Source organism: Varanus komodoensis, unplaced genomic scaffold, assembly GCF_004798865.1.
Source record: "Varanus komodoensis strain SLA01 unplaced genomic scaffold, ASM479886v1 scaffold92, whole genome shotgun sequence".
In the NCBI taxonomy this organism is placed as follows: Eukaryota; Metazoa; Chordata; class Lepidosauria; order Squamata; family Varanidae; genus Varanus; species Varanus komodoensis.
Window position 1 is genome coordinate 1,854,195 of NW_025336624.1, and position 22,368 is coordinate 1,876,562.

The window sequence follows — 22,368 nt, forward strand, 5'->3', positions numbered from 1 at the left end:
GCGGCGGAGGCACCGCCTCCCGCGGGATCCCAGGCGGCGCCCGCCCCTCCCCGCCCCTCCCCTCCCCTCCCCAGCCGGCGTGCGCTCTCCAGCTCGAGCTCCTGCCGGACGACGCCCCCGAGGGAGCCCCCGCGCACCTGAGCGGGCTGACCCGCCCCTCCGCCGCACCCGGGGCGTGCACGCGTCCCACGGCCTCCTTTCCTGCCTCGCCTCCCTCTTCTTGCGGTCGGCAGCCGAGTGGTGGGTTGTTGCGAGCCAGGGCGTGAGAGGGGCGTGTGAACCCAGTGAAACTGTTGGGATGCGTTGCTGGGACTTTTTGTACCTTTAGGCGGGGAAAGGTCTTGCTTTAATTTAGAAAAGCAGGACGCGGTCTTTGAAAAAGGGCCTTCGATTCCCAAGTAAGTGTCCTGTCGCCAGCAGAACAATATTGTGTGTATTGTGATCGTCATTGTAGCAATCCCGTTCTAGTTCTGTGGCAAGCTGAAGACTGCAAAGCCCTGTGGATGGTAGGCATTTGTATTCTGTGCAGCGCCTGGCACTCTACTGGGGCTTCAGGAAGGTGGTGCTTGTTTTTGTTTTTCTTTTTAATTTACTTGGGAGTTACACCCAGTCCAGTTCAGTGTCTCGGTGGCTATTGTGTTCTCCATCCTACTTTGAGAGTAGGCGCTAAAGTTGGGCAGCGTCTGGTGGAGGATGGGTGGGGGTACAGTGACAGACAATAAGGACAGTGAACAAACTTCATGAGAGACCAAGTCTTCCAAGTCCAAATTCAACAGGCAAGGTCAGGCCTGAGTGACAAAGTCTGTTTTCAGTGCCAATGCCTTATATTAAATATGTGAAATGAAAATAAATCTAAGCATGGGTAGAGTGCCTAGAGTTACTTGCTTGCAGATCGATGTTCACTTAAGAACCTCTTTTTAGGAACCGTCCACTGACAATACACCATACTCGCACCTTTGCACTTTTAGTCTTGCACACCAGGGCTCTTCTGCACATGGAAACGGAGGCTGAGTGGTGGTGAGTGGCAGCAACCCAACATGCATTCTTGGAGCAAACCCCATTGAACTCTGTGGGACAAGTCTAAGGAAATATGCCCAGCATCACCCAGGTTCTTGAACGGAGGGCAAGACAGAAATGTAGCAGATTAAAGGTAGGTATTGGACTTGAGGTCAGGACTTGCAGGCCACTGCAACTACCTTGCCATAGGACATCACTGGTAAGTCTCCCACGAAGTTATTTTCATTGGATTTCTACTGATGAAAATTTTGCCCAAGAAAATATCTTAACTCTGCCAGTATGAGCTAGATTTCTTAAAACTTTGCTGGGTCATCATTTATGGGGTCAGGAATTTGGGTCATAAAGGACAATTATGTCCCATATAGATGGGTTTTTAAAAAAGCTATCCCCTGTGGCATGTGGTTTGATTTGCTTGCTTATTTGCAGTTGCTTGCTCTGTAGTGCAAAGGGCAGGTTTTATGCTCGTGTGCCTTTTAATCCTCATGTCTTCCTCTCCAACTTGCACTGCTATAACTAGGTTGATATAACTGAGATGATGTGTATTTTATAAAAAATGCAGATGGCTGTTAATCTGTCCAGGTTTCTGAAATAAAGGTGTTAGTAATTCTCTGCAGGTTAATCATAAAACATTTACATTGTTCATGCAATATGACATTGCAGAAGACCCCATCTCTTCAGGTAAGATCCTTATTCCATTAATACAAAATTCTTCCCATCACTGTCACTCCCAATTGTTCAATAAATAAATGTGTGAGGGTCACATTAATGAATGGGGACTGCAGCCAAGAAATTAAAAGACGCTTGCTCCCGGGGAGGAAAGCTATGGGAAATCTAGACTGCATACTAAAAAGCAGAGACATCACCCTGCCAACAAAAGTGCATATAGTCAAGGCTATGGTTTTCCCAGTTGCAATGTATGGCTATGAAAGGTGGACTGTAAGGAAGGCTAAACACTGAAAAATTGAGGCCTTTGAATTGTGGTGCTGGAGGAGACTCCTGCAAGTCCCTTGGACCGCAAGACAGTCAAACTAGTGAGTCCTAGAGGAGATCAACCCTGACTGCTGTTTAGAAGGCCAGATCCTGAAGATGAAACTCAAAATACTTTGGCCACCTAATGAGAAGGAAGGACTCACTGGAGAAGAGCCTAATGCTGGGAACAATAGATGGCAAAAGAAGAAGGGGACGGCAGAGGATGAGGTGGCTAGATGGAGTCACTGAAGCAGTTGGCGTGAGCTTAGGTGGGCTCCGGGGGATGGTGGAGGACAGGAAGGCCTGGACGAGTGTTGTCCATGGGGTCGCGATGGGTCGAACATGACTTCACGACTAGCAACAACAACAACAACAACAACAACAACTGGATAAGTGTGGGGTGTAGGGGCTGAATATGCAGTCTATGGAAAATGTGGAAAGTGAGGACATAAGAACCTGAGCAAAGCCAAGCTGGGTTAGGCCATGGGCCTGTCTAGGCACAACAGCCAAGCAGCTGCCTATGGGATCCTCAAGCAGGCCATGAGTGCAACAGCACCCTTCTACCCAAGTTCCCTTGCAATTAGAAAGCCAGCGTGGTGTAGTGGTTAAGAGCACAGGACCAGGACTCAGGAGATCTGGGTTCTTGTCCCAAATAGCCACTGGGTGACTTTGGGTCTCTTAGCCACCATCTCAGCCCAGCCTTCTTCACAGGGCTGTCATGAAGATAAGATTGAGAGAAACAAGGGAATTATGTAAGCTACCTTGAGTTCCTTGAAAGGGTAAAGGTGGGATATAACTATAATAAACGAACTTGTGCACATAGGTACATACCATCTGATGCTAATGGTAGCATGTAGCCATTTGGAGTAGCAGTCATTGCTAGACTTTTCCTCCATGAATTGCTGGCCATCGCTACATCCTATAGAAGGGAGTTCCATAGTTTCACTATGCACTGCGTCAGGAGATGATCCTGTGTTCCAAGTTTATGAGAAAGGGAGAAAAACATGTTCCTATACATTTTTTGCACACCATGCATAGTTCTGTACACCTCTGTCCTGTCTCCCCTTATTTGTATCTTTTCCAAGCTAAAAAATTGCACCTTTCTTTTCCTCAAGAAGAGTTACTCCAGCAACTGAATTATCTTAGGTGCCCTTTATACAGTTTTTCTAACTCTAAAATAGCCTTTTTAGGTGCAGTGACCAGAACTGTACAAAATATTCTAAGCACAGTCACATCACAGATTTGTTTATGGGACATATGATATTGGCATTTTTATTTTCAATTCCTTTTAAAATTCAAACTAACATGGAATATTCTTTTTCACAGCAGCTGCCCACCAGGTTGACATTTTCACTGAACTGTCCGTCATCAGCTTATACGAGGATGAAGTTGGGAATTTTTCCCAACATGCATTATTTCACAATTGTTTACATTTAACTGCTTTTGCTAGTGTGATCCCTCACAATCCCTTTTTGTTATAACCACCATACCTATTTTGGTGTCATCAGCAAACTTTGCCACTTCCACGCTTACGCTAGATCATTGATTAATAAGTTGAATGGCATTGGACCTAATACAGATCCTTGAGGACCCCAGTCTCCATCCCTCCGTTGGGAGAATTTACCATTTATCCCTCATCGCAGCTTTCTGTTCTTTAATCAGTTACTGATCCATAAGAAAACCTTCCCTCTTGTTTCAAGTCTGCTAAGTTTTCTCTGGAGTCTTTGGTGAGGGACTTTGCCAAAAGCCTTTTCGAATTTTAAGTAAACAATGTCTACTGTTTCGTTCTGTCCACATTCCTAAAGATACTCTCGAAGATTTTGAAAGGTTAATGAGATAGGACATACTTTTGCAGAAGACTTCCTGAGTCTTTCTCAGCATAACTTACTTTGATAAATTTACCTTAAAAAAGACACTTTGTTAACTGTCCTATACTTTGCAAATCCCCCCGAACAACTAACTGTTTTGTGGCACGTTAAAGACTAACAAGTTTATTATGGTATTGGCTTTTGTTGGACACTGTCCACTTGGTTTTCCTGGAGGATGTTTCCTGTCTTTGGATAGCCTTCCTCATTCTCTACCTGCCATCAGATTAATTTGGTTTTAGATTCCCTAAACAAATTTCTGCCATGCTTTTGCCTTTAACAGGAGACAGTCATTTACTCACTTGTCATAGTCAGGTTCTCTTTGCTGCTGATGTTATGGCTCAGCGTGGGAACTTGTTTTCAGTGTTAGGACTCAGGTCTGAAAGACATGGTAAGGAGTGAGAGAGAATGCCTTCTCCTCAAAATGATGGAGACAGTGGGCCAAAATGAACTGAGCATCCCTTCTAAATCGGGATGTTGCCGCCAACTACACTTTTTGACTGGAAAATTTTTTGCATGAGATTTGAGGGGCAAATCCTTTTGCAAAACATTTGAGAAGAGCCAGATAGTCACAGGCCAAATACAAACACTAGCCATGGTTTGTTCTTTTAATCCTGGTTAAGATCCCAAATCTTGGGAAAACTTGGCTTTATTTCCTAAACAAACTTTTGTCCCAGAGGGGCACGTAGCAAGATCTTTTCACCACTTTCACAAGAAGACAGTCTGGGAAAGAAGAGAAACGCATATATACCTTGAGTTGATCTGCACAATATGACAAACATTGGGGGAGGGGAGGGGTCTGTCATGGTTCTGTCTTGTGTCTCTGTTGGTTTGTCATGCGGTTGAAACCCCATCATGGTATTTCATATTATTTCAACACAGTACATTTGGTTTTAAGAAACCACAGACAGAAACAACAGCCAAGTGGCTAACCAGGGAGAGCCCCTGACAGTTGCCTTCAGGACCAATTGTCAAAGGCACGCTTGCTGCTTCCACCTCCTGCCCTAAGGCTCTTCTCTGGGGCAGGAGCAGGTGATCAACTGGTTGGTACTGGGAGAAGAGCAGTGCTGCTCAGTTGATCCTCCTGCTTAAACAGGGGAGGAGTGTGCCTGACCAGTGCCTCGTCTTCTCTGCTGCACTTCAGGGCACGAGCCCAGTTTGGATTTCTTGTTCTGGAGTGTTATATCTGCCATTATCAATGCAGATATAACACTTTAGCATGATGTACCCAATCCATGGTTTCACATCCTGGTTTACAGTTAATCCTTAACTGAGATATAAGTATTCACACGTCATATGCTTAATGATCAGTAGGAAAACAAGCCAAGCCTTGTCAGGCTCTGTAATCTAATTTACCATGGGAAGAAAAGACACATATAACTAAGATGCACCTGAGAACCCAATCCACTCATACAGCTTCAAGAGCATCAAAGGTGGTGTGGGGTGTTTGCCAGCCCTTCTTGTCACCTACAATCATTGCTGACTCCAAATAAAAAAAGAGAGGCATCCCTTTTAGGACTGGAGTTAATTCCAACATTGTGTGAACTAGAACAGTGGGCCTTCTGGCATGGGCACAGTTAACAAGAGGTTTCTGTCTTCCTGCTAAGCATTTCTCAGTTTGTTTAAGTGCCTGATGGAGCTATTTACATAAAATACAGAGCAACTGTGGCTGAGATTAATTTCCTTTACCCTAAGGTCAGATTGTTTCTATTTCACAATTAGAGATAGGAAGAATGAAGGAAGCCGTCTCAGTTTGTTCTGTACTAACTCACCAAAGTGACATTGCCAGGGAATGAGGCACAGTTCACTTCACATTTGCCGATGGGCACTGATGCAAGGCAAACTGAGAGTTTAGTTGGAAGCGTGCCCCCTGCACACCCAGGGATGTGAGTACTCAGAGTAACATGGAAGTCTGGAAACCCTGTCCCCTAATCCTGCTGGAAACCCATATGCATGAGGCTTACTGTTATTTAGAGAATAAGGAAGTGCACGTTCCCACCTGTATCTGTATTCCCATTGATATTCTCATGCTTGAGGACGGAGTTGTGGTACCGAATAACAGTTTCTGCTTTAGAGCACTTGCTGATATTATATTCTGAATGAATCTCACTGAAATCTGGAATGGTAGCTGGGAAGTGTCCAGTGCCATTTCAGAGCCCTGTCTATGTTTGCTTGTTCTCAGCTCTGTGTGAATGGGCTTCTGCTATAATTTTAAGTGCTGTTAACATTGTAACTGCATGCTTTTACAAATGAGCTGGAAAGAGCCATTACCGAATGGAGTAGCTTTTAAAATGTTGGTGCAAGCTTTTGAAGAACAGTCATGTGTGACTCAGAAGCTTGTGTAAACTGTGACTTTGCTAAGGCTGTGCACCAGTGATCTTCAGGCACAACCACCAAGGCAGCTGGGAGGCTTTCCTGGACTGTGGCAGCCCTTCCTCCTCCACGCAGTGACGCTGCACCACTGCACCGATTCAGCTGGAGCACGTTGGGCCTCCTTTCCCCATCCTCAGCCCCTCCATATAGTCCAAACAAAGCCTCATTAGTCAGTCTCCAAGTCACCTGGTAGGCAAATTCCAGCTGGCTCACGTGGTTGTTGGACTGGAATGGATCTTCTCAACACTGAAAGAGTGCTTTGCTTTAATCATGGGATGCTCACTCAAAGCAGGCTCATGTTGCTGTTGCACAGTTTCCCTGCCACCTCCAGCATCTGCACAATGTGCTATCCCAGTTAGCCAGTTGTGTTATTCTTTGCCTCCCACCCCACCCCCGGCCCACTGCTGGCTTACAGCTGATCTCCTGATTTCTCACCTCAAAGCCTCTTCCAATAGCCCAGATCACAGCCCACTGAAAAAGCAAACACACCTAGAGCCAGAGAGCCACCACCAAGAGGCAGCAGCTGCTGCAGATTAAAAGAGTCCAAGAGCTTCACCTGGGATGTTCAGGAGTCAACAGTGGCTCTTGTGCCTTATGGAGAAGAACACTGCTACACCAACATCCTGCCTTTTAAGCACTAGATGGTCCAAGGAAAGTGGTATCTGCCATTACTTGTTTTAGATTGCCACAGTTCGTGAGAGTAAAATATTTTGCTGGAGTTCCATACTTGTTCCTTCCTACCTCCTCTTTGCACTTCTTGTTTTCTTAGATATTACGTTTTCTGTGATCATTCACAAACAGTGTGTCCAGACTTTGGGAAAAACATATTTCGCCAGCCTGGATGCATGCACAAAGTGCTGCCCTGGAAAGGCAAAGCGCACAGAAGTGAGCCCTGAAGAGCAATGCAGCACACCGTGCGGTAAGAGGCTTGCAAGGTCAGGTCAAGCTGCCACCGCTGCTCTCGCCACTCCACAGAATGCCATACAGAGTTCCGGCGGTGGCACTTTTGCAAAATTTCAGGCTGAAATTTCAAATGTTCACAGTTTGCCTGAATCGCAAGTTCATCAATTTTGGTGATGAACATTTCAAAGCAATACTTTATTTTATACTGGCTTTGGATTTATGCCTCACATTTCAGCCAGAGTTCCCCAGATGGGACAACATATAAACAAAAATATTAAGTTGTCCTCTGTCAAAATCATTGTTTTATATCTAGGATATTTTAGTAATCCATTTATATTACTGACCTATTTCCTCTTTCCCCAATAATTTTAGATCCACATCATTGTGCCTGTTCACAATAGTTTGATTCCTGCCACAACTGAAACCTGAATTGTTGAATGAAAACTCTTCTACTCTGATGAGAAGTGTGTTTGATTTAAAAACCTGTGTCTCACATTAACAGTGATCCCAAATTACTCATTCTGTGTTGAAGGGCATTCTTAGTGCCACTTTTACTGGGCCTGCAAGGTGTTATCCCCTAAATGTCAGCATTGCTTTCTTTCAGGTTCCCTCCCAGCCTACAATGCCTGGTAAAGAGTAGAACCAACAGTGGAAGAAAATGCTCTGTTCAGAGAATGCAGCCATTGTTTCCACTCATGTTTTCAGCAGTGCTAGTGATCTGGATATCTTTGGCAGTAGATCTGAAACTAGGGCAGGAAAATGTATTGCAAGAGCAGAAACACAGCAAAAGGAACTTTGGACCCTAGACTGTCTATTTTGCTAGGAGGGTTGTCATATTTCAAGGTGGAGCTACAAAGAAAGGAAAGGAAAATCAGGGATGCTCAAATGTCCTATGCAAAGTTTCAGAAACTTTTAACTTGAATTAAAAATAGTTCATATTCATTTATTTCTTCCAGAGATCACATTAAGAGAGCAAGAAAGAGATAAAATATATGCAATATAGCTAAAATAGACTTTGTGTAAGATAAATGGATAATGGGTTGAATGGAGATCATACTGGTTCCTGGGGCACTTGTTGCACTTGGGGTTCTGAATGTTTGGGGGCAAGGCTTCTATTCCCTATGTCATTTAGGGTGCAGCCTTACGGCTTCTAAATGCCTTGAACTCATCCCAAGGTTGAAGCTGGATCTCTGACTTTGGAGAACGCTCCCTCCACCCTCATAGCAGGCATGAATTAAGAAGAAATCTTCCAATATCCTACTGTACTTATGCAAGCCCATGGTGTGATCTGCACCTCAAAAAGTATATTACAGTGTTGGAAAAAGACAGGAAAGGGTAACCATAATGATGAAGGAGTTGGAACAACTCCCCTGCTAGGAAAGGTTGCACAGCTAAGATTGTTGAGCTTAGAAAAAATGTGAACAAGGGGAGACATAGAGGTGTACAGAATCACGCATGGTGTGAAGAAAGGTGTGGATAGGGAGATACTTTTCTCCTCCTGTAATGCTAGAATGTGGGTCATCCCATGAAGCTGATTGGTCAGAAGTTCAGCACAGGTGAAGTACTTCTTTACGCAGCACATAGTGAAACTATGGAATTTACTTCCACAGGATGTCCCCCAATTTGGACAGCATTAAAGGGAGATTGGACACATTTGTGGAGGAGAAAGTTGTCAGGGCTGTTAGTCTTGATGGGTATAAGTTAACTTGCAGCATCAGAGACAGTCTGCCTATTTCCCACAGTTGCTGGGGAATTTGCACGGAAGGCGATTTGCAGGCATTTCCCAAGGACAGCGGGTTGGCCACTGTGTGAACAGACTGCTGGCCTAGGTGGACCCTTGCTGTGATCCAGCACGGCTCTCCTTGTGTTCTTCAGAAAGCAGGACTTCTCCCTGCAGAGACAGCCAGAGCAACACAAAATGGCAGCTGCAGTGAAGCTGGGAGAAATTCCAGTTTCACCCTTGATTCCTGTTACTGTTGCTTAATGGGATTTCTCTTCTTGCTGCGGTCCCTGGGTGACTCCGCATCCTCACATGCCTCACAACGTCTGAAGACTTTGCTTCTCCAGCACCACACTGACCTGGTGGTGGGAAAACCAGAACCCATGGAGACCCAGCACTTTAATGACAAAATACCATAACTGGTTTGTGCATGAGTTTTTACACCTATGAGGATATCAGCACTTCAAAAAATAAACTAGTTCAAGGACCTTAGCTGTTGGAAATGATCCACCTTGACATGCCATAATACAATGTTCAACTAAGCACTGTTGTAGGTCTTGTTATTAGGTAGGAAAGGCCGTAGTATTATTGTCCAAACGAAAGTTTTCCTTCAGCTTTGAATACATGCTGAAATGAGAGAAATCAACTTCGAATTAGTCTGCCTTTTAATTTGTGTCAGTTACAGGGCATCTTGAGCTGGTGTTTCAGCTTGTTGGATGTTTGTGAGGGGGTGGAATGTTAGTCCTGAATGACAGTGTCAGTTCATTTACACGTTTACTCTTTATGCAAATCTAGCTTCAAACACATTGGGATGGATCTAGAGTTCCAGTGAGCAGAACAGGATGCTCCCACCGGCAGAAAGGAGGCACTGTTAGTGGATACCCCCTTTTCTAGCATGTCTAAAAATTCAGACTGAACAAACTTTATCCAGCCCTCATCTGGATCCAAGCCATACAATTCACAGCCTCTCCACCCACCACACAGAGGAGACATTTGTGGGGTTTAACATGTAAATTGCAGGCAGATTGACATGAATAACAATCACATGTGCCATGTTTTCTTTTGCATTTACACATAGTAAAAAGGCAAGTGTTCACATGACAATATATTCACAGGTTGCTTGTTAGTTTTTATATGGAAATTATTTCTGTGGAGGAATTATTGCATAACATATGAAATGTCCCCCAGTGAAATGCAGGATGCTGGGGAAAAACCTCCACTTCTGCATAGTTTATCAAATAGCTAAGTAAATCCAATAATAAAGCTGTATCCTGGTAGAACTGAGCAATAAAAAACGGGTTCTGACTTCAAAAATTACACACAATGGCACCCTAGACTGGTTTACTAAGGAAGGGAATGTCATGAACTAGTTCAGATGCTGTTTTTGAAAGTTCATGTCATACTCATTAATGAATCTCAAAGATGTCATAATCTTTCCTTGTCCTCTTGCCCCAGCATAAGGCTGTTCTATAATTTTGTATTTGGTTTGTAAGAGAGAAGTCAATGCAGTCTTCACTAAAATTAGCCCTAAACCGCTTCTCCTGGGGGGCATATTCCTACTCCGATAGCCTCTGGCTTACAAAGAAGAACGCAGTCTTTCACACAGGAAGAGTTTCCATTTAACAGGGTGAGAGGAAATCTGGGAAGGTGCAAACACACTCCAAATGAATGGATGAAAGGTATAAGATTCAGCTACTGCCAGAGTGGAACGGAAAATGTTTTCTAAGCTGTCTTTTCCTTGCTTCCCTCCCTAAACAGAGTGTGCATCTGTCTGATAACGGCCTTTATCTTCTCTATGCCGGCCTGTCATGCCCGTCTTGCAGTGGAATCAACAACAACAGCTGTAGCTGTGACCTCAGGGGGCGGGAAACTAGAAGGGGCCTGTTCTGTTGTTCTGTAGCCCTTTGGTGGAAGAGGGTGCAAGCCAATTCCTCAAATGTATCAAAGATGAGAGTAAGTAGGGAAGAAACAAAACAGGGCTTGATGGAGAAACGAGGGCCTTACCCCCCAGGGCCGTCAGGATCTTTGCCAACACACCACCCTGGTGAGGATGGCTTTCATCACAGGGCTAGAAGGAGAAAAACAGTTTACAGCAAGAATCATACCTGCTTCTGCTTCCCCTATGAAAAAGTGTCAGTTTATTTATTTATTTATTTATTTATTTATTTATTTATTTATTTTATTAAAACATTTTTATGCCGCCCCATTCGCCGAAGCCTCGGGGCGGCTTACAACATAGGTTTACCTTCCCCTTTTGAAGTTAAAGAGAAAGTAAGCAAAATGATTAGTTAAGAACGTAGATCACATGCATATGAAAAACACCTTCTTCCAGGTTAAGCAGCTGTGGAATTCATGTAGTGGATCTAGGCGAAAAGAAAGAAATTTGCGAAAGCTTGGATCTGGGAGAGGGAGAGTCAGGATGGAAAGAACACATGGTTAACAGTCTCATTATCTCATCTGCTATCAGTTAATTCCTCATGAGGTAGGCTGTTTAATTAAGAATCAGAGTCTCAGTCAGAGAGAGCAAGGGCAGATGGAGAAGGTGATTTGGGCAGGAATGTGAAGCCCAGAGGCAGGGCTGAGAGAAGGTGTGTTGGAAAGACACATACACGCCTTGAGTGCAGGTTAAAGATTTACTGCCCAAGGTCACCAGAACATGGAAGGGGAGAAAGCCTGCTTGGGCAGAAGGGAAAGAAGACCTACCTCAAAGAATTGCCCCAGGCTGGGAAGGAAGAGAACTTCTATGGAATGCAGGCCTTTGCTGGAGGCAGGGTTCACAGGCGGTTAGCTAGAAACCAGTTTTCAGTGCTGGGCTCAGCTGTGGAACATGAGACACTAAAATCATGTGCCTCCAAACAGGGGAGAATACAAAGCTTTACTTCATAGAAGGGTTGAACCTCAGAGATTAGAGATTCCGTTGCTAGAAGTTAGACCTAGGAACGTCCTGAGACTTTTATGTATAAGAGGGGATGCAAAGAAACATATACAATAACTGTGTCTCTAAGAATGAGCTGTGTGCCCTTCCTCACCATCGCTACAGTAGCCTGTAGTATAACTAAGCTGCATGTAGGAGAAAGCATTCATGCTTAAACCCCAGGGTCTCTTACTTCAGAAATGAAGCACTGGAACAGTGGGAAGAACATGAAATGCAAGCAAAACCAGAGGGAAACAAGAGGAACAAGCAGAAAGTTTCAGTCCTCCAATGTCTGGAAGACCATGCATTCGTCATCCCCGGTTTAGGTCAGTTGACCTTCAGACTGTGGGATCAACTGAAAGCAGTACAGCCTGAGGGCATCCTTGCCCAGTAAAACCAAACCTGGTCTTCGCAGCCTGGTGCCTTCCACATCTCACCTTCGATCTGACTTGTCATTGTGCAATACTTATATTTTGTTAGGCAAGTCAATATGCTGCACTTCAGAGAAATGTTCCTATGAGAGGTCCTTATTTTCTTCCAAACCACATCTCTCAAGATGCATTTTGACATTGTATATGTGCAGAAGTTCATTTAAGTGGAATGAGCATTTTGAGGGGGAACTCTTATGTGAGTTCATTATTATCCAAAGAACTATCAAATTCAGCCAGGATAAGTTCTCCCACCGCTACTCTTTCCTGTCCATGAGAACAGGATTGAGAGAGGATAATGTGGAGACTCAGCTGTACTTAAGGGAAATGCACAGCCAGTTGTCTGTGCCATAATGCAACACATTCATTTCCCTACAGTAAAGTGCAAGGCTATGGCTCTTCTCACTCTTGCTTCAGGATGTGTCACAGCCTTTTTCTTCTTTGGGTTTGAAACATGCACCCTCCCCCACCGTCCTGAGCATGTTTGCCCTCATGGCTGTCTTGCATAACAGAGATGCTCCTAGGATCCTCATTTGGCTCAACTAGGAGTTCATGACATTTGTGGGAACCCTAACCCGAATTAATCATCATCTAATCCTGAGTCAGTGGTGACCCAACAGGAATGGGTTTCTACATGTGGACCTCGGAAGTCTGCATTTGCATTCAAATATCTGTCCTTTCATCGCACTGAGCACAACCTGGAAAGTTGCACTTTCTCTCTGTTACACTGAGTTTCCAATGACCACTGGGATCTGAGGAAATAACATTCTGGATTATTGGTTAAAGTGGATTATAAATTCAATTATAAATAAATAACATATTTTTTCCCCAGGGTATAATCAAATGTTTTGGCACTTCCTTCCAAGAATTTCACTGGCTTTCTGTCAATCAGGCTTACATTCCCCCACCACCACTTCTATATGACTTATCTTCCTCTTCTCATGATCTTTGACTTGTAGGCATGAAAATATTGTTTGAGGCAGTTGATCCTCCCCCACCACAATTCCAGTGGTGTGTTCCAATAGTTTAGAATGAATATATTTCCCCGTAACCAGGAAGTAAAACATGAGTACCCCTCCACTCTGGCTTTGTTAAAATGACTGGGTTCATATTACACGTTAAGCCCAACTGGCTTGGTGTGTTGTGTGAACACATGATTCTTCCTGCAGGATGGCTTTTTGGTGGCTTCTGAGCTACCCTAAGAAGCCATGCCTTGTCACCCCTGGGCTTGCCCACCCAGACCCAGACACCACTTTCTTTCTCCCTCAGGATGCCCAGCTATAGAGTTGCACAGCAAGATTGGTGAAAAAATCCTCCTGAAGGAGAATTTGCTTCTTAAACTGCAAGCTGCTGATGCCCACCTCCAACCCCCTCTTGCTACTTGGATCACTTTCCTCTTGCTGCTGTTCCATAGCTGCCTGTTATTTGCACAGTGTCCTTGAAGGAGCTTGCTTTCTGTCTAGGCCCCTTCCTAAACTCTGCCCCTGGACTGTTTTCCCACAGGATCAAAGAGCCCTGAAATGAGCCTCTCAAGGGGGCAAACCCCAATATTGTGCTTCCCCCACTAGTTCAGATGTGGAAGCACCTCACTGAATATATTGTCTTCTAAATTTGCTCTTGGGTTCTTCTTGCTTTTTAACTCCAAGTGAATCCAGCATGTAATTTGTTGCCCTGTGCCTGCTGCTCTTCCCACCATCTGTTGCCTCGTCTTCATGGCTACCTGATTTGTAATCAGCTCACCCATGCTGGCGCTGGTTTTCAACTTGTGTGCTGCTCACACATCTTTCAGAAAGGGCCTTTCCTGGGTGAGTTGCAGCCACAGACCTAGTAGAGGAGGACTTGTCCCAGCTGTTTCTCAAGCTCACCACCCAAGCCTCCCAAACACTGGCTTGGTGCAAGAGGCAGATGTGGCTGAGACACAGGGAGAGATGCAACCCATAAGCATGAGTGGGCATTACTGGAATGAGGCAAAGTTGAGCATTTTCATGGACCTCTGCATCAGCTCAGAAGCACAACCTATTTTTTGGCTTTTGCTGTAGCTTTGGGGCTTCAAACACAACCCCATGTAGTGCAGGGAGAAGATCAAAGCCCTGAAAAAGAAGTGTAAGGGGTAGTAACACATAACATGTCCTTCTTTGACAAACTGGCATCCACCCTGACCAACCAGAAGGACATTATTGCTGACTTACATGCTGCCATGTTGCACTCAACCAGGCACTGAAAGGCTGATACCTGCCCATGAAGTCCTGTCTCTGTCTCTCCCTGACTCCTGGCCCATTCAGATGTGCAAAGTCCTATGCAGCATAGCAGCCCTTTTCAAGTAAGCTGAAGCTGTGCAAGGTTCCATCTGTAACTCTTTCTCAGCTCCCCTGTGCTGTGCCAGGTGAACATGTCTTCCATGTTGAAATCCCACTGTACCCAGCATTTTTCAGATACCTGAAAAGCTATCACACAGAGAAGGGCCAGGATCTCTGCTCGATCATTCCAGAGTGCAGGACAAGGAAGAAGGGGCTCAGATTACAGGAAGCCAGATTCCTGGTGGCGATCAGGAAGAACCTCCTGACTGCTAGAGCAGGAGGACAATGGAGCCAGTCACCTAGGGAGGTGGTGGGCTCTCCCACACCAGAGGCATCCAAGATGCAGTTGGACAGCCATCTGCTGGGAGAGCTTTAACTGAACTGAGGTCCTGAACTGAGCAGGGGGTACAACTCAATGGCCCTGCACGCCCCATCCAATTCAATGATTCTACGTTGACTTTAGGAATACATGATTCCTTGGTTGTTCTTAAATTCAGATGTTACCTATGCTGCTTTTAAGTTGCAGTGATAAACGGATACAGTAAGTCTTACTTCTGCATAAACATGCATAGGGTTGCACTTTCTGTGTGGTAAAAGTTGTTAACTTATTTAAGTGCTCTGGGGTGGGAATTTAAATCTGCCCAAAATCTGTATGTAATTAAATTGGCATTTCTCAATATATTTTGTCTAACAGGTTGAAGCTACTGAGAGTTTAATGATGAGCTAACCAAAGGGCTCTGAGGGCCCCTTCCAACTCTACTATTCTATGTACTTCTCTACATCTGCTTAACCTTTTTCTTTGTTGTGAACCACCCCAAGAACTTTGGCTATTGGGACGTATAGAAACCTAGCTGTTCTCATTCTTTTTTCAGTAATGGTAGTGAATATGCAACATTGTTGTCTTTCCTGCATTTACAAATTCAAAGAGGCTGCGCAAGCTCTCTTTTCAAGCACTTTGGTCTGTGACACTGTTGCAACTTGAGGATTCATGCTCAGTGAGAAGGGCACCAACTTGGCTGGACTGGCTGTGGCTGGTCCACTTTCATTCTTGAGTAAGAGGCGCAAGGAACGACCACGCAAACTGAGTTTGCACAATTGCTGTTTCTGGTCAGCTGCCACTGAATTTGGTGGTTGAAGCATCAAGGTGTGTTTAAACCTGCAGTGATCTAGAGAAGTGTGCAGGAGAGAGGTGCTAGCTTTCCCCCTCTACCTCCTCTGCCTCTGCCTACACATCACCCCATTCTTCATTAGCCAATGCTGCTGAAGCCCTTCTCTGGCAGTTCACCTTACATCTATTATGTATCCCTTGCACATACACAAGTGCAGTAAGTGCTTGATGACAGTTCTGCAAACTTCGGTATGCAGAATTGCAAACTTAGCGGTATGGGGAACTACTAGACAGTGCTGTTTCCCGGCATCGGCAGTTCCAGACTCACCAACCTCTTCCTGAGCCCCCATCCTCTCCAGGAAGTTCCCCATACCGCTAAGCATCCTTACTCATATTGCCAACCTTGCCTGCACATGTGGTCCCTACCCACTGCGAGGCAACTTTTTCTTCTTGCCTGGGTGACTACCATGGTCATTCCCCCATCCCATTCATCTCTGCCCTTCCTTGCTCTGTTCCTTCCTCCAGATACTGCAAGCCGAAGCAGGTAGCAATGATGCACTTTCCTCTCCTTTTTGTTGTGCCAGACTCCTGAAAACCATTATTGGCCAAAGCAGTGACCTGGAGGAGCAGCTGGAGCAGCTTGGCCAGACACCTGCCACTGATTCAATGGAGCAGCTGTTGTAGCATCAAACAGCAGGGTTGTAGTGCAGCAACAAGCCTTTTTTAAAAGCCTTGTCAGCTGTGACCACGCTCCAAAGGAAGAACTAAACATGAAGTGGGGCATTAGTAGGAAAAGAGGGGAAATTTTGCCATCCACATAAATAGGTACTCTAGCAGCAGCACTAGGGGTGTGGCCAGGAGTTGTGGTGAATGTGACAGAGAAGCAGAGAAAGGCACACACTCAGTATCAGAAGAAAGCTGCTCTGTAGTGCTGATTTTGCCACAAAGACACCCGAGATGTGTAGCTGCTGCTGAAAGGCTCAGGGAGAAGGAGGGAAAACTCAAAGCTGGTGACTGTCAAAGCACCAGTGTTGGGTTTATAAGCCCTGCTGGCTTTACTGTGCAGTGCAAACTTGCCCAATGAGTTCAGCTAGATCAAAGCACCTTTTGGCTGTATCATTAGCCTGTAGGCCATGCAAATGGCCTAAGAGAATGGCCTGTAGGTCCAAGAGTATTTTCTCCAAAGTTTGGGATTCTTGCAGTTCTACCATTGGAATTTTGCAAGAATATGAAAGATTCCATATACTTGCAAAGAACTAAATCACTAGGATGGGAAGGAACAATTAACATGGCATGTTATCTGCCTCCCTAGCAGGAGTGGGAGTAACCCTGTGAAAAGAGGGAGCTCTAGTGGCACCTGTTTCAAGAATATTGATGGCAGCTCAACAAAATTATGTCCAGACAAAGAAGGTACTGGAGGACTGTGGAAAAATTCTCCAACATATATATGGATGTCTAGCCACTTTGGAAACAGTTCATAAATGTCTAGCATTCTCAGGAGAGGCAGGCTTCAATTTCATGGTTAAACATGTTCTGCCTATTGCCATCCTGTTTCAGCCAGCCCGAATTTGGAGAGCTCTCCTTTTCAAAGCAGAGAGAGCAAAAGCAAGTACTGCAGGGAAGGAAAGACTATCTGCCTTGGCCTGTTTCAGTCAGGAGTTAACATTGTACTGCATTTGGTCCCACAGGATCCCCACTTCCCTTTATGATATTCAAGTCAAGGCACTGTATGGGCTGCATTTCATTCTCTCTCCCTGCCCCGTCCTTCCTTCCTTGTTTTGGTTCTAATCTTGAAGCAAGCTTGGAGTGCTCCCCTTCACCTTTCCAGCCAACCAGGGGGGTGGGGGACCATGCTAGCTGTGCTTCCCAAGTTGCAAGAGCGACCTCCAAGATGGGGTTTATGGGGCACTGGATGGGGGAGGGCTGAGAGGGAAGGAAACAGGCACTGCCACAGAACAAGGCATCCTGTGAATAATGCCTCCCCTTCCCTCCCCCATTTGGCAGCGTAACAGGGTTGCAGAAGCAACCTTCATTTCTACAGTCCTTCTGCCCTGCAAAGGAACCCAAGTTCGGAGGCTTGCATGCATCTGAGTTAGACTGCATGCTAAGAAGCCCTAAAGTTGTTTGGTCCATAAGAAGAGAAGGGTGGCCAAAGGATTAGAGAGAGATATTGAGAAGTTAGAAAGCATGGGAATTTAGATCCAGATTCAGAACATGAAAATGGTATTAAAATGGTGTCTACATCACAATGTGTGGAAGATAGAGTTAAATGATTTAGAGAACATCCAGGTGGCATGCTAAGGAAAAATTTGACGGAAGTTGTCAGCATAGTGTACAATGGGAGAGAAAAGAGAAGGAGAATCAGAAAGGAAAGTACAAGAACATGAAAGAACAAGTTTTGCTGAAGGCAGCAATGATGAGCAGGGGAAGAGGAAAAGGCAGAGGGATCAGAAAATTTCAAGGAGATTTGATAAAAGGAAGGGGACATGGGAAGATGTCAGTATGGTATGGGCAGAGAGAAAGTTTAAAACATTTACTGTGGTGAAGAAGAACACTGGAAAAGAGAGTGCCCCTTTAGACCTAGGAAAGATAATGACTCAGTAGGACAGCATGCCGAAGAAAGTGAGTGAAGGTACCCCCTTAGGGTAAAGACATCTATGAAACAGGATTAGTGAATTTAAGTGTGATACCCAGTTTCCCACTGTTTCTTTAAGAATTGGGCAGCAAACCCATGACTTATTACTTGAAATGAGTGTCCCCAAGAGGGAGTGCCCCCTATTCCAGAGAGAGTGGCCCCAAGAGGATGAACTGAGGAAGAAGTAATGAAAGTTACAGGATACCCAGAATGACATTTCATGACTAATAATTGTATGGCAACACCGGGACCCCTGGATGGGCCAGTCAGTTTATTTGGGCATGATCTGTTGTGCAAACTCCAAGCCCAGACTTTTGGCCAACCAGATGGATTCCTTCTGAGGTTTCCTTTAGAAAAAGTATATTCGCTGGCTGGGTTAGAAGTCAGGGAGGGCTTCCTACCAGGGTTCAAAATGTCAGCAACCTCATTGTGAGGTGGAAAGCGCATGGTGGGGTTAGTTAAGTCAGCACCCCATCTTGTTGGGAGCAAGCGGGATGGCAGGCTTTGGTAAGCACTCCCACAGGACACCAGCTGCTGACTCAGATTTGGAGGATGAAGAATGCTGGGGAGCATGGGTTAGCTGAAGATCCCGAGAGGATGCAGGGGGAGGCAGTGGAGGGAATTAGCTCAAGGGTTGACACTGCATCATGCCAGACAGACTCGGGGAATGGCATGGACATACAATTAGGAGGAGGGGCTGCTGAGGATGAGGCACTTCCAGATGCAGACCAGCCCCCACCACCAGCAAGCTGCCAGCAAAGACGAGAGGCCCAACTGGATGAGCAGCGTGTGGAAAGGAGGCACGCCCACTTTCAGAAGACCCCTCCCCGAGAATTGGGGCACAAGTGCACGCTCCTAAGGAGAGTCTGTGGAAGTAACTACTTGATTTGGTTCAACAAACTGCTCTGTGCATGCTCAGAGATTAATTTTGGGTGAATTGTACTGGAAGAAATAAAGAACATTTGTATGATAATTGGACTGATGCTGCTGTTTGGTCAAAGGAGGAACCTTAGTTCTTGACACCACTATCCCCCACTGTGAAAAAGAATCAATCCCCTCCTTCTCAGCAACAGTAACAGCTAGAAACAATACAGGGTTTCTTACCTCTTACTGAGGAACTAAAAGAAAAAGCAGTTTTAGTACCCTGCGTTTCTCCTTGCAACACTCCAATCTGGGATCAAATGGCAAACCAGTGCATAGGATGGTCTGGGATCTTTGCTTAATCAACCAGTATGTAATTCCAGAATGTCCAGTAATCCCAAACCCTAATACTACTTTAGTGATGGTGCTCTCATAAGCAGAATGGTACACCTGTTTAGATTTGGGCAATGCCTTCTTTTCTGTATGGAGAAGCAAAATTTCTGTACATTTACCTGGGGAGTACCCAGTGCAGCAGGACAATCAAAAGGGGGGCAAACCCCTCCCCAGACACCTGACATGGACTCTCATGCCTTGAGGTTATGTAGAAATTGCAGGAGTCTTTGTAAGGGTTTTAGCAAATGACCTGAAAGATGCACAGCTGCCCCAAGGCTACAACTTAGTGGTTTATGTGGACAACATTTTAGCAGCTTCCAAAATGTGTGAAGATAATGAATCAGACTCAATATATTTGCTCAAGCAATTGACTATGAAGGATTTATTGGAATAGTTGAATGTTGTCAGTCTTGGATTGTAGGAGGAGAATTATTAAAGCCCCTGAATGGATTAACTTGAGAAGAGACAGAGAAGCCTTTAAAACCTAATGCTGAGCAAGCAGGGGCATTTGAGAAGCTGAAAACTGCTCTTGCTCAGGCCTCTGCTTTGGAACTTCCAGACTATGAAAAACTTTTGATTTGTGTGCCCATGAATCCAAGGGGGTGGGAACCTGCAGTTCTAACGCAGGCCCTCAGGGGGTTCTCCACAGCCAGAAGCACATTTCTCAAGTCAATTAGATCCAACAGCCAAGCGATATCCCAGTAATCTCAGAAAAGTTGCGGCAGTCACTCTGATTTTAGAAAGGGCAAGAGACATTATTTTAGGATATCCCCTTACGGTGTACCCTGCACACAGTGGCTATTAAATTCATGGCAACATAAACACTTAATCAATCAAAAACCCTCAACATGTGAAACTGCTTTACTCATAACTCATGGTGTAACCTTGAAGTGAAGCTCTGTCCAATCCAGCTTCTCTATTTTCACAAGAAGGTGAAAGATACACTTATTTGATTTATATCTCACCTTTTTTCTTACAAGGAACTCAAAGTGGCTTATAGAATTCTTTTCCTCCTACTCTCGATCTTATCCCCACAACAAGGCAAGTTGGGCTGAGAGTCTGTGACTGGCTCAATGCCACCCAGTTGGTTACATGGCCAAGTGGGGACTTGAACCCAGATCTCCTGAGTTCCAGTTCCATGTCTTAACCACTACACCATGCTGGCTTATGAAGGCAGAACTGGCCACAGGCAATGGATATTGAGTCAACTGCCCATTCAGTTCTAAAGGATGTCTCTATTAAAAACCAAAATCTAGGGTTATTTGTAGATGGGCCAACCTTTGTATGTGAAGGCATTAGACATACAGGGTTTGCTGTTACTAACCATCAGATCCTACTAATAGGAGAAGTTCTTGGATCAGGAGTGAGTGTTCAGGCAGCAGAATTAAAAGCACTGCCTGCTGCATGTTAGTATGCAGAAGGGAAAAGAGTTAATATTTGGACTGATTCTAAATATGGGTTTGGAGTAATGGAACTAGCACTATCTGGAAAGAGTAGTGATTTATCAGTTCTTCAGGTGTACAAATAGCACATGAAAAAGAACTAGCAGAGCTACGTCTGTATATACAAGTTCCCAAAGAAATAGCTGTTATTCATTGTAACACTCACATGAAACAGACCAATCCTGTTGCCATGGGAAATAGGTTAGCTGATAGGGCAGCAAAAGCAGCAGCATTACAGAGAGAACAGATCAACCTGCCCTTACCAATAGTTAATTGGTGGAAAGATGCTCCAGATAATGAAACAGCCACCTGGAGGAAATGGGGGCTGCAACCAGACCAAGAAGGAATCTGGAAATGTAAGGACAGGCCAATTTTGCCTTGAGGCAAACAGCAAGAGGTATTGCGGAAAATACACAGCACCAATCCTCCAGAAGGTAGTGCTGGGAGACAGTTGCTCTACCTCATGGTGATTACACCATGGGGTTCTGCAGGGATCTATATTATTTCCCGTGTCATCCAAAGGTTTGGGCTGAGGTGTCAGCAATATGCTGGTGACCCTCAGCTCCACCTCTCGTTTGCATCAAATCCAGGTGAAGTGGGCTCATGGTGAAACTGGTGTCTGGGTTTGATGATGGACTGGATGAGGGCCAATAAGCTGAAACTCAGTCCAGACAAGATGGAAGTGCTGTTGGTTGATGATCTGACAGGTTAGGTGACCATTATCCTGTCTTGGATGGGGTTGCCCTTCCTCTAAAGGACAAGGTCTTCAGCTTGGGGTGTTACTGGACCAAAAACTGTCACTGGAAACCCAGGTGGCCTTTTTTCAGCTGTGATAAATACAACCGCTGCAGCCTTATGCAGATAGACAGAGCCTGACCATGGTTACTCATGTGTTGGTAACACCTCAACTGGATTACTGTATTGCGCTCTACACTGGGCTGCCTTTGAAGGCAGTCTGGAGACTTCAGCTGGTCCAAAATAGGGCTGTGGGCCTGCTGTCAAGCATTGGTTCCAGAGCCCATATAATGACTATTCTATATAAATTACACTGCCAGTTGAAGCCCAGGCCCAATTTTAAGTATTTGTTTTAACATATAAACCCTAAATGTCTTGGGACCTGGGTACCTGAAGGAACGCCTTTTCCCATTGAGATCTGGGCATGAGGTCCTTCTGAAAGAGCCATCCCTACAGTGGCTTCCCCTCACCTTTGGAATGGGCTTCCTAGAGAGGTCTGCCAGGTGCCATCATTACTTTCATTTCAGTGCCAGGTGAAAACTGTCCTCCTTTGTAGGTATTTTGAAACCTGATTTTAACAACTGTAAGATTTTGTTCTACTACCAGCAATTGCCCCCCACCCCACACTGATATTGTAATGTTCAACTCAATTGTAAAACTAATCTTGTATCTTATTCGCCACTGGAGAGCCCTGTTGAATTATTCAGC

The 22,368-nt window shown here is 45.0% G+C and overlaps 2 long non-coding RNA genes across 3 annotated transcripts; both read left to right on the plus strand.

Moving 5' to 3' along the window:
* The first annotated feature begins 160 nt into the window (after positions 1 to 160).
* On the plus strand, positions 161 to 1,630 carry LOC123017396. 2 transcript variants are annotated; one of them, XR_006413595.1, is made up of 2 exons: positions 161 to 398; positions 922 to 1,630. It is a non-coding gene; the product is annotated as an uncharacterized LOC123017396 (long non-coding RNA). The 2 variants fall into 2 exon arrangements; XR_006413594.1 differs by having other exon boundaries at positions 969 to 1,630.
* Positions 1,631 to 2,743: 1,113 nt separating this feature from the next.
* LOC123017398 lies at positions 2,744 to 9,493 on the plus strand. Its single transcript, XR_006413596.1, has 2 exons — positions 2,744 to 7,143; positions 7,500 to 9,493. It is a non-coding gene; the product is annotated as an uncharacterized LOC123017398 (long non-coding RNA).
* The last annotated feature ends 12,875 nt before the right edge of the window (positions 9,494 to 22,368 follow it).